The sequence below is a fragment of the Hipposideros armiger genome, unplaced genomic scaffold (assembly GCF_001890085.2).
Source record: "Hipposideros armiger isolate ML-2016 unplaced genomic scaffold, ASM189008v1 scaffold_483, whole genome shotgun sequence".
Lineage (NCBI taxonomy): Eukaryota > Metazoa > Chordata > Mammalia > Chiroptera > Hipposideridae > Hipposideros > Hipposideros armiger.
The window spans coordinates 1,040,532-1,052,605 of record NW_017731833.1 but is presented as its reverse complement, the minus strand read 5'-3'; the positions used below and the strand labels follow the sequence as shown (position 1 = coordinate 1,052,605).

The 12,074-nt window shown below is 49.0% G+C and overlaps 1 long non-coding RNA gene across 1 annotated transcript in view; it reads right to left on the bottom strand.

The window, feature by feature from the left end:
• Window positions 1–12,074, bottom strand: part of LOC109395805 (uncharacterized) — a 426,818-nt gene that overhangs the window by 38,339 nt on the left and 376,405 nt on the right. Inside the window, exon 4 of the long non-coding RNA XR_002126727.1 lies at window positions 5,379–5,476. This is a non-coding gene — a long non-coding RNA (uncharacterized LOC109395805). The remainder of the gene's footprint in view (window positions 1–5,378; window positions 5,477–12,074) is intronic.

The following is a 12,074-nucleotide window of genomic DNA, read 5'->3' as shown; positions in this document are numbered from 1 at the left end:
CGTGTGTGTCTGAGGAAGCAGAGCGGGTGAGCTGGGACCACATCCGGAGACTGCGCTCTTCCTGGTCCCCAGGACCAGCTCTGCTTGGCGCTGTTTTGGGGAATAGGGTCCTGTGAGAAATGTCATTTCAAGGAAGGATTCAGTGGCATAAACACAAGGCTGGAAACCGCTGTTCACGATTGGTGGTTCTGAAAAGCTTTCCGGCGACGCGAAAGTCACATGGAAAAGTTCTGTTGCACAGGACGCAGATGCCCAGCGCGGGGGAGCCTGAGTCCTACGGAAGGAAAGTTGGAGTCTCTATTTTAAGAGGTACCTCGGTGACTTGATCTGTCACCAGGATGACATGTCATACAGCTATGGAAAGTCAGGGTCCTCCTGGGCCCATTCCTGACGCACTATGTAACTGTTGGCAGGAGCGGGAGAGGTCTCCAGCACCCAGTAAGAGAAGAGAGGGCGGAGAGGCCACTGCTGGGATGCAATCCTTTCAGGGCACCATTTTTAAAAGGGTTGTTGGTGTTGGTTACAAACACAACAGCACCCCAAAAGGGCAATTACCATAAGATTCCACTTACAGGAGGCGCCCAGACTCGTCCACCTTCATACAGACAGTGGTTGCAGGAGCTGGTGAAAGGGCAACGGATGGAGCTACCGTTTCGTCAGTACTGAGTTTCGGTTTCACAAGATGAAAAGAGTTCTGTGGATGGTCAGTGGTGACAGCAGCAAAACAGTGCGAATGTACCTAAGGCCACTGAACTGGACACTCATCAATGGTTAAGGTGGTCTATTTTATGTAGTGTTTTCAATCACAATATTTAAAATTTTCTTATAAAGCAAGGTCACGGGCAATGCCGCTGCTCCACCTGAGTGCCACCGGATTTCTGTTCAGCATGTTTGCATACCTTTCCTGAGTGATTCTGAGTCTAATGCCCAGCACCCACAGCTCACCTTTGGAGGACTTCCCTCAGCGACTCGGGCCACTCTGCATGCACAAATGACCAGCAAGTGCCTGGGTGGCCCTTTGTCCATGACTCACAGGTGAGGACAAATCTGAGGCACAGTTTATGCTCCAGAAGTCCCTGTGGGATCAGGCTGAACGTAGCCTCTGACAGACTTTGCCTGAGAGCTCACCTGCGCCTGGCTTCCTCCCTTCCCCTGTTTCCTTGTCATTCTTACCAGTCTCCCCGGGGAGCCTTTTTTTGATAAATCACTTGTGCACATTTACACACACACACACACACACCATTACTATTCCCATTTTGACTGAGATAGCAAGAAAAAAATCCATATACCAGCATTCTTCCACCAAAAAATGTAAAGAATCATGCTGCTCCTTCTGGAATTTGTCGAGATTTTTAAAATCTTCATAAACAGCATCAGGATGTATATAAAGAAGGGCATAGGAATGATACTAAATATCGAAGCACTTCAGAGCTGGAAGAAAGTAATTCAGGCTGGAATAACCAAGGAGGGCTGCATGGATGAGGGGGTTGGGCCTGGGAAGGTAGGAAGGATTTGGTAAAGATTGGAAGATGGCAGCTCAGGGGACGTAGAAAATGATGCCAGAAGTGAAGATGGGGAAACAAAAAGTATGTTCTGGGAAGGGCCACTGGAGAAGCCATGTTTAATGACATCTTCCCCAGGCTTGCTGGCCCACAGACACTGCAGAAGGGGGAGTCAGAGACCAGACGTAGCTGGGTACAGTGAGGCTCAGCCTTAATGGTGCTAAGCTGGAAGAGAGAGAGGCGTCAGCGGCCAGCACTGGGGGGCCACCGGTATGTGAAGTGACGAAACTCCTAACAGGCTGGAAACAAAATGACGTTCTGGGTATGAAAGAGAAAAATCAAGATTCTTCTACAAATATAAAATTAAAGTATCTCAAAGATTTTGATTTAGCTCATTAATGAAGCAACAAAATGTTAAAAAAAATAACCAACAACAAACAAAAAAACAAAACAAACAAACAAAAAAACAAGTACAAAAAAGAATGTAAAGAACAGGCCACCCAGGCAACCGGGATGCTGACAGAGCTGCTGGCGCACATGTTCGGTGACCCCACCAGGAGAAGTGAGTTGGCACTCCCGAGAACAAGGGCTTCACTATTGGTTGTCTGCAACTCACAGATCTTTAAAGTAACTTGGTCAGAGACAATAAAAGGCCAACACTCCTATAAATCCAAAAGGACGGGGCAGGGAAGGCCTCGTGTCACCTAAAGAACACCCAGGAATCTCTCTGGGCCGTTTCACAGCCTTTCAGCTTTTCCTGACAAGGGTCAAACAATTTTGAGAAACACTGGGCTAAACTAAGCTATCAGTTACCTTTTCTCAGAGCCTCTCATGAGTAACAAATATTTAGAGCCAACAAGAAGAGAAATATGGTATGAAGTGTTCCCAGATTTCTTTGCTCATGAGACCCCTTTTCTAAGATAAGATAAAGATCACTGTTCTGGGGAGATGTTTGGGACCCCTTTCATGAGCAGGGAGCGCTCCCGGGGCCGACAGAGGACAGGGTGGGAGGACATCGCGCCCCCTGCCTGAGGATCTGGGTGGCTTTACGGGGTTTCTTCACTCCCACGGGAGCAAACAGCCCCCATCGATTTCCTGCAACTTGTCCTCACCTGTCCTGGCATCCCCACCTTCCTACCGCCACGTGGCACCCAGCACACTTTCAAAGTAGCCCNCCCACCTAAAGCAGTGATAATAACTCCTACCTCCGGGGCTATGTGGAGAGCGGATAGAGCAGTAGATGAAGAATTATCCATAAAGCATCGGCTAGTATCGGTAGACAGTCACACACACTGCTTTTGGCCATGGAATGCGCCCTCAGCTCTAAGTGCCTGCTTCACAGTATGAGCTTGAAGGAGACAAGGTGAGAGGCTGAACCTACCTGCGTGACCCACCACCATCACTGACTGTTCCCAAAACAGCCTGTGCTGGGATAGCAGATGCATCGGGTATCACGGTGGGTACCGTGGGCAGGAGAAGCCCTCTGCTGGCACCCACTGGGACCCGAAAGGTAGTTGGTCAATTAATAAAAAATACTGGGTGAACTGGGAAATCCTCAAAAGTGATGAAGACACACCTTCAATTTATACTATAACTTAAAACGCATAAATTGGACCGATTTCTAAGCTTTTGACGTAAGCCTCGGCTTCTTGTCGTGGTTGACTTTAAACCAGCCCAGTGATCAGAGTTCACACCGTCCCTCTTGCGTAAATGACGCAAACAGCGTGTCATCTACTAGGTTCCCCAGCCCTGTTGTCTCTGAGGCAGCGTGAGGACGTGACGAGCACTTTGGAACAGCCGCAGTGCAGACTCTCTCTGGCTTGTATGGTTCTCTGCGTCCCCAAGGCTGGAAGAGTTCCTCGCCCACAGTCTAACTCAACAGCACTCTTAGTGGCTCGACCTTCCTAACTCTTGCCAAAACGTTCACTGAATCGACAGCTCTCTTTTTGCACTTGTACTAAATCAGTTGTAAAACATTTACTTGAAATACGCAGTGACATAGCACAGAAAACTGGCCTTGCTAGATATGGGCAGCCACACAGCTGGCCCTTGGCAAGTACGTAACCACCCTGATGGGCACAGAAGAGCCAGGCTCAAAAGAGAGAGGCCACCAGGTGGGAACAACCGCACCGGACATCAGGCAATGCGTTTTCCACAAGGGGTAGAGAGTACCGGTTAGTCGGATGGGTAAGGGGAGACTGGTTAGAAGTTTCTGAGGCAGCATCGGTCCACCAGAGAAGCACTCGACTGACGACCAGCACAGAGAGACTGGGTCTGGCAGACGGTGGGGACCCAAAGCAGCCTGTCACAGAGCTGCCGTTCTGGGGTCTCTACCAGAGGGGAGGCCGCGAGCACCGGCGCTCTTGGTGAATCCCAGTTTAATAAACAACTCGCTCATCCGCTCCTTGAATGTTGGGAGACTCAGCCCCTGATGAAGCTTTGGTCTGTCCCAACCCAGAGAGGGAGAAAGGCCTGAAGCATCCTGAGGAAAGTCTCGGAGCACCAGGCCGTGGGAGCGGGCAGACAGCAGAGCTTCCCTCTCTGACTGAAGACCCAGCCGGAGTCCCTGCAGGACGCACCCTCCCTCTCAGCTCGAGCCAGACGATGCTCAGGATGGCAGCATCCCCCAGCAAACGCCACCTGCATCCATGACGGCAGCAGCAGCGGCAGCTAAGGGCTGCACAGCTCAGAGCAGGCCTGGCACTCAGTGGTGCAGATGTTTTCCTACCTGTGCCTTCCGGTAACTCTGAGGATGTCCCCGGAGCCCCAGCTCACAGGCAAGAACACTGGGCATTAGGAGGTTAGAGCCAGGAGCTGACAGCTGGCCACTGGCAGAGCGTGGGGCTAACCCCAGGTCTGTGCTACTAACGGGACAAAGGTCTTTAATCACAGGATGGAAGAAGGAAGGCAGGAGGGTGTCTCCATGGATGTGGTGACTTCCAGGAGCTGGCTGGGATGTTAAGAACAGTTTTAATCATTTAAACAGCCTCCCTGAAGTTGGAGAGAAGTTTAAATGTCCAAATCAGCAACACAGATGCTGCAAAAAGGCTTTAGAGGGTCTTGGGCGAGAGAAGGGTCAACGTCACTTTCCTGATATGGACACTGGGACTAATGAGTTTGGGTTGATGACGGCGATGGATGCGGGGATGGAGGAGGAAGTGGGGGCGGGGCGTTATCAAGTATCAGGCAGACCAGCAGCCCTCCCAATTTATCTATTTTTTTCTAGCTCTGCCTGAGAAAATCCCATTATAAAATGTCGCCCTAAAACATCACATATGTGGCAGGCCACACCTTGTTCACTAAGTGTTTAACAGCATACGTCACCCCTCTCCTGCTCTGACCAACACACCGATTGTCCCTGGAACCACACCCATGAACAGCTGGAATGGTGTGGAAAACTGGGAAATTTTCCTATTTATGGAAAATTCACACTTCTATCATATCACGTCTTTTCTCCAACATACCAGAAGGACTGGGGGAGAAGAGATTATGTTAGCATCTTAACGTTGGCAATGACAAAATTTGCTCAAGTTCACAAAGCCACTCACAGATAATGAGAAGCAGCTGTTTCCGTAAGTACTCACTTGGTTAGCAATAGCACAGGGAGGCACAGCAGGAAAACAAACAAACAAACAAACAAACACTGACACAAACTGAGTGTTTGTGCTGTCATGCCTCAAAACTAAAACCAGACTTAAACAATCATGGGATGACGATGTTAGCATGTTGCGATGCGTGGTTGAAAGGCACATTATAGAAATTCAAAGTCTCCCTGTCATTCACTCATTAAATAGGTGTCTATCAAACACCTACTATGTGCCACCGGAAGTGCTAGGCCTTGGGCATCCTGTGATAAATGAAAGAGGAAGACCCTACCTGTCTTAGCCGTCTGCGCTGCATGGTCTGCTTGGTACTCAGAGGCCAGGTTGTCCAGGGCAGGTCCACGGCGGGCCTGTAAGGCATCTATCAACCTCCTGAAAGTACAGACAGAGCTTTGGTTATTTGTGTGTTTCCTCTTCTAAGGGATCCGTTCACAGCTTTGATTCATTTCTCCAATTCTTAACTTTAAAAGTCAACAACCAATAGGAAGAGAACCATGACGGATATCAAGGGATACACACGTAGTGGTGATAAGCAAAGGGCCACCCTTCTCCCCTGCCTGCCCCTCCATCCCACCCCAATCTCTGGTCACATTTTATTTGACAAGTCACAACGGCCGCAAGGGTGTGATGGTGTGATATTTGTCTTGTAGTCTCTAAAGTACCATGTATAAATAATAGTTAATGGTGTGGTCATGATTAGTCAGTTTGTAGGTTTCTTCTTCCAACAGTTTCAAACAAAGACAAATATTTAATGACCAGCCACTCTGTTCAAAAGACACTGCCTGGCGACACGGGTCGTTTTATGACGTGAGGGAAGGGAGACTTGGCACTGAAGCCACCATACCAGCCAGTTAGCTTGATCTGACTTTCATTCCCTGTCTTCCAACCTTCCACCCTGCCTTCCTGCCTGTGCTTCCTCTTGAAGGATGCGAAGACTAGACAATTTTAGGTTTCTGAGGGATTTCTGAATGGTTATTCATTCTGGATATTTTAAAATGATATTGGTGCCTCCTGAGGCTACATGGGACCAAGTAGGTTTTATGAATATAATAAATAAATGAAAATTCATTCCCACAGAGCTCTGAATAGACTTTTAGATTCCAAAAACCCTTCTAGGAACAAAGAGGAATTAACGGTTTTCATCGTGAGAACCCTGAATGGTACAGTGGTTGGCTGGANCATCGGTGGCCTTCAGACAGAATGAAAACCATGTCCGTGACATGGGACCTCATTCAATGGTGCTGCAGTGATGACAGCCTGCCAGAATCGCAGCCTCCTGCTCTGACTCTGGGCCTGGCCAACGGCCCATCAGCAGCAGTGACGCAGACAAGGTCTGGAGAAGCCCCTGTGCATTGGGGCTCGCCCTCTCCTGTTGCTCTCGGGAACCCTGAGAGCACACGTGAAGAAGCCAGGATGGGTCTATGGGGGGATGAGAGATGGGTGCACTTGACCCAAGCCGGGCCAGATGTATGAATGGGGCCATCCAGACATGCCGGCCCAACAGAGCCCACCCAGACCAGAAAACCGATGCACAGAATTATAAGAAATAACAGACTTATCCTTTCAGTCCACTAAGCTTTGGAAGGGCTTGCAGTGAAAGCTGGCTGGTATGACCGGACAGCCACTGAGGGTTTGTGGAGGTGGGAACGGGGCATACTGAGGCTGCCAGATTCATGTGGAAATAGAGTGCAGGGTTTGGAAAGCAATCGCTCTAGCCGTTGGCCGGCAGGAGCAGGTAAACCCTTTGCTCTCCCTTCTCTGAACTGCTGCAGCACTGAGCGGTGGGCTGTATGCCGGAACCCCGGGCTACATCACGGACCCCCCATCTATGGCTTGTCCTTGGCTATGGTGACCTCTGCTCTTTCGGATCCGAATTTCTCAAGCAAGGGGAAAACGGCAGAGTGGGACTCTGAGGTAATGGAGCAATCAACCTATCCTCAAATGCCACGGCAAGAAGGCTGGAAACCAAATAATCCAAAATGCAAGCAGCCGAACTGCAGGGCACACAGTTCAGAGCTGGCGTTCAGGATACAGGGCGGGCACTGACAGCTTGGAGAGACAGAGCCCACATCCTAGTCGATTGTGGCTGGTGGCTAATGACTGCGTGGCCCTGACCCTTTCGCCCTTGGAAATGGTGGAGTCACTTAGCGTGCCGACAATGTAATGAAGATTTGTGAAATCATTTTGACTCCAAAGCGGTGATAAGAGGCGAGGTGAGAAAGGAGGTAGGGACTGCTGCCTAATATCAGCCATGATACTCTCTCCCAGCTACCCTAAGAATGGGACGCATTATGTCATGCAAACAACCTCCACGTAGAGCCAGGGATCCGGAATTGTGCCCCTCACTTTGGAAGGCCACTGTACCTACACATCCACCCCAGTAACCCTCCTTGCAGCTCGGAGCTGCAGCTCTGGGCTGTGTGTTTCTCGGATTTCACAAGTAACCCAACCAAGGTCACGGGAACCACGTGACTTCCCAGAGAATCAAAGCGAGCCAGCGATGGAACCTAAATTAGAAACCACATCTTCAAATGTCCTGCCTGTGGCTTTCTCCACACGGCCAGCTCTGCGCTCACCCAGCTGTTTGCAGTTCCCCCCAGAGGTGGTGTGGGGGGGTGGGACCCATTTGTGAAACTAGAAAAGATGGCTGGCTTTATTTTCCCCTAAATTCCAGCATGCTTTACAGTGTGGCAAACTGCACGGGATGTCAGCTGAGGCACAGAGCAGGGAGGGGGTGACAAATTTGGGTCTGGTTCTACTGAATTCACTTCACCTTCAGAAAAAAAATCACCTGCATTATGATAAAGAATGCAGAAATGATTCTCTGCCCACCCCCACAACCCTTCACACACACACACACACACACACACACACACACACACACTTTTCTAACTTCAGGGGAGCTGACCCTCTGATTACTGGTAAGCAGAGTGTCTGACACCGTGTTGAGAGCACCAGTCCTTGTGTCTCTATGGAACCAATTATCCCAGGTCTAGAAAATTAAGGGGCTGAATTACGTTTCTGTGGATGCAGGTTCGGATGCTCGACGTCAGAGCAGAGCAGAGCTGCAACGATTCTCTTCAGGTGAGTCCTCATCAAACGCAGGACTGCAGCCTCCCGCTCGCCCCATGGCTCAGGGGGGTGGGCTTTGGGTTTAGGTGGGTGTCCTGAACACGGGCTAAACATAGCGATCTTTTCACAAATGTTCTCTCACCAAGTCCCAGAGACGTGAGGCTGGGAAGGGCACATTCCCTGCAAGCGGGGACTGTCTGGTGTCTGAACCTGGCAAGCTGCTCAAGTCTGGAGAACCGATTTCGTATTCAGTTTTCAGTGAGATTAATAGGTTTTTGAATCTGTGACAGGTAAAACTCCCAGCTGCAGCATAGTAAATGGAGACTAGCACAGGCTTAGGGGGAAGGAGACAACAATCGCCCTAAATCTTATGACTAATAATAACAATGCTAAATATCACTGCTAACAGGGTTATAAATAATAAGAGCAGGTGACATTCACTGAGCTCTTCATAGCTGCCTGTGTCCAAATGTCAGCTGCATCACTGGCTGTCACTTTGACCTTGAAAATCTACTGTATTCGTCGCCCACGACTACCGTAACAATGCTCCAAACACCGGGCGGCTGAAACAACAGAAATCTATTGTCTGGCAGCTCTGGAGTCTGGAAGTCTGTGATCAGGGTGTCAGCAGAGCCCCGCTCTCCCTCTGGGTCTCGGGAGAAGCCCTCCTGGCCTGGTCTCTTCCAGCTTGGATTCTCTGCTGCACTCCTTCTGCTCTGTGACCTGTATTATGCAAGCATCACTCCCGTCACATGGCTGCTTTCTTTCTGTGTGTCTCCCTCTGTGTCCAAACTGCCCCTTTTCTTAAGGACACCAGCCCTATTGGATTAGAGCCCACACTAATGACCTCGTGATAACTTCATCACCTCTGGAAAGACCCTATTTCCAAATAAGGTCACAGGTTGAGACACAAATAGTGAGGACCTCAACCTGTCTTTACGGGGTGCAGTTACCTAGCGTCTCTCCTCCATTGGATGAGGCTCCCAGGGGTCTGGCCTCAGAGGGCTGCTGAGAGGATGAAATGAAAGCGTGTAAGGGAAGTGTTTAGCGTGATGCCTGGCACACAGCTGGAAGGCAGCGGAGGCCAGCTGTCACCATCATGAAAGAGGGGGCAGAGCCTCGAGGCTCCGTGCTTTTGTTTGCTTCACAGAGGAACAGCCCACGCCAGTGACATTTTCCTGCACCTGGAAAGGGCATAATGATTTTTCTCAACAGTGTGAGTTGATTTTTACACCTTGTATATTACCAAGGAACTATGTGCTTGGGGGAAAAAAACCCCACCTTTTTATTTGAGTATCGCCGTCTATCCACACTATGAGAAAATCACTTTGAATAAATACCTTACTCCCAGCAAGTAAATAAACCTTAAAGGTTAAAAACCTGATCAGTTTTTAAAAGGTTAGTAAATGCTTCTTCTAGATTATCTCTGAAATAAAAGAAATAAAGGCCCTGAAATGTAGCATTAAGAACCCCCAACCCCTGACCATGCAGACATGGGTAAAATATATTGCAGATATGGGCCGGCAGAAAGGAGCACAACTTTCACACCCAAGGCTCTCGATTCAGCCCGTGACGCCACTGCTTACATTCTGTGGGCAGCCGGGGGTTACTGAACCCTTTTCATTTGGGTGTTGTCACTCGTGAAATGAAAGGAGGGCCNAAAAGGAAGGAGTCGTGCCCAAGACACACCTGTCACATTTCTGTCTGTCAACTGAATATCTAAGGGCAGCTTTTCAGAGCACTTGCTGGAGAAGGAACACGTGTTCTCATCAACGGAAAGCTGTCTCGACACAAAGACACAAAGACAGCATCCTCCACCCTGGCTGAGACCCACAGTAAAGGCACCAGGCCGCTGCAAGCACCTTCTTTCTGGTCATGCGGTAGCCCAGGGCGCAAAGCTTGCCATTTGAACCCAGAAGACACAAATTCAAGTCCTGACCTTTCCGTCATTAATTGTGTAACTTTAGGCAAGCCTCCCCCTCTCTGAGCTTCCACTTCTTGAATCTGTAAAACACGTATAAAAATAACACTGAGCTCAGACGGCAACTGAGAGCACTGCCGTCTTCATTGAGATAACATATAAAGCACCTACTGTGTGTCTGGCACATGTTCACTGCTCGACAAATGTCCCCCAACTTATTTCATTTAATTAAATGAGAGAAAGCGCTGTTACTTAGAGTGCAGGTGGATGATGTGCTTCCCTGGCGGCACACAGACAGTTTTAGCTGGGCCGTGTGTTTATTTTATATGTGTTGTAAAAAATAATACTCACCCTTCACATCCGTGCAGCCACAGATAATTTTGCTTAGGACAATATTAAAGTATTTAAGTTAAAAACAAGTTAACTGAGGGGCCAGCCGAGTGGCTCAGTTGGTTAAGAGCTCGCTCAAGAGTGTGAGCTCTGAGCAACAGCAGTTCGATGCCCGGCCCGAGCTGAGCTGCTGCTGAGCTGCCAACAGGTGGCAGGATGGCTCAGCTAAAAAAGAAAAAAAAAAGAAAGAAAAAAAGTTAACTGAAAGGAAAATATTAAGTTGATGACAAAGTAGGTGATGCACCAATATAGAACAATCGTCAATGAATGAATTTTGGAACCATTAAGATATATGCACCAAAGGGTCCAAAGAGGTTCTAGAAGCAAAATATGGAAGCTTCTGGAAGAACACTTCACTACGGAGGAAATTTCCAAGACGCCGGGACAAGGATCGACTGGACCAGGTGAGTATTCTGCTGCTGGAGACGGTACAGCAGAGATGGGCAGAGTGGAGATCCAGACATCAGATGGGTGATGAAACTGTGTGTCCACATGGGTCCTGTTTTATCACAGGAAGCTGTGCTCCTCTGATTAGAAGACTTCTGCTGTGGACGCTTACAGATCACAAGCAAAAATATTTAATAAGAGACTCCTGGCAAAAGGTAGTGTCTTCAGTAGATGTGGGCTGGGACGTGCTCTGCTGGGTCCTAAGAGCCACCCCTGGAGGTTCCAGGGCTTGCCTGTCTGTCTGCACGCCAATTTCCACCATATTTCACAGGTTTTGTACTTTCTGCTCACCAAATGGTCCTTTTGAGAAAAAAGTCCAGGTCTTGCACGGTGATGGTGAGAAGTGAGAAGCACAGACTAGTTAGAGCTCACCTCTGAGTGACTGATGTGCTCTCCATTCTGATGGGGTCTGATTTGAATAAAAATGGCCCCCAGCAGAGCCTAAGGAAGCCTTTTTAAATTCTAAGAAAGAAAAGTCAGACCAGGGCTGGGCTGGCACCTCAGCCAGGGCCCCCCACCTTCCCCGCCCAACACACATGCCCTCAAACGGACAACCTCACTGTGGGGGTGCCTTCCCTGGGGTTCCATAGAGAGCCTCTGCAGAAAAAAAACATCGTCCTGGCCTCGCTACCTGGTTGTCCCACACAAAACACGTTTTGGAGATTGTGGAGTCGGCACACACTGCCACAGACAGTGCCTGCGGGCAAGTGCCCGCTCCCCTAACACCTGCCTTAGCACAATGCCTGACACTGGGTTTGTGCCCAGCAGATACCGAACGAATGAGTGAATGAGTGAATGAATGAATGAGTGAGTGAATGGGAGAAATAGGTGCCAATATTGTTGACTAGAATACAAGGTAGATCAGAATCATAAAAAAGGCAATTAGTAAGGGGGGTTAAAAGGCAAAGAAGAGTTAGCAAGTGAGTGGGGTATTTAAGAATGCAATGGGCTGAACCGTGTCCCCTCAGAAACTCACGTGGCTATGTCCTCATGCCCAGCACCTCAGATGTGATTGTATTTGGTTATAGGATCTTTAAAGAGGTGATTAAGTTAAAATGGGGCCATAGGATGGGTTCCAATCTATTATGACTGGTGGTGTTAGAAGAAGAAGAAGAAGAAATCTGGACACAGACGTGCAGA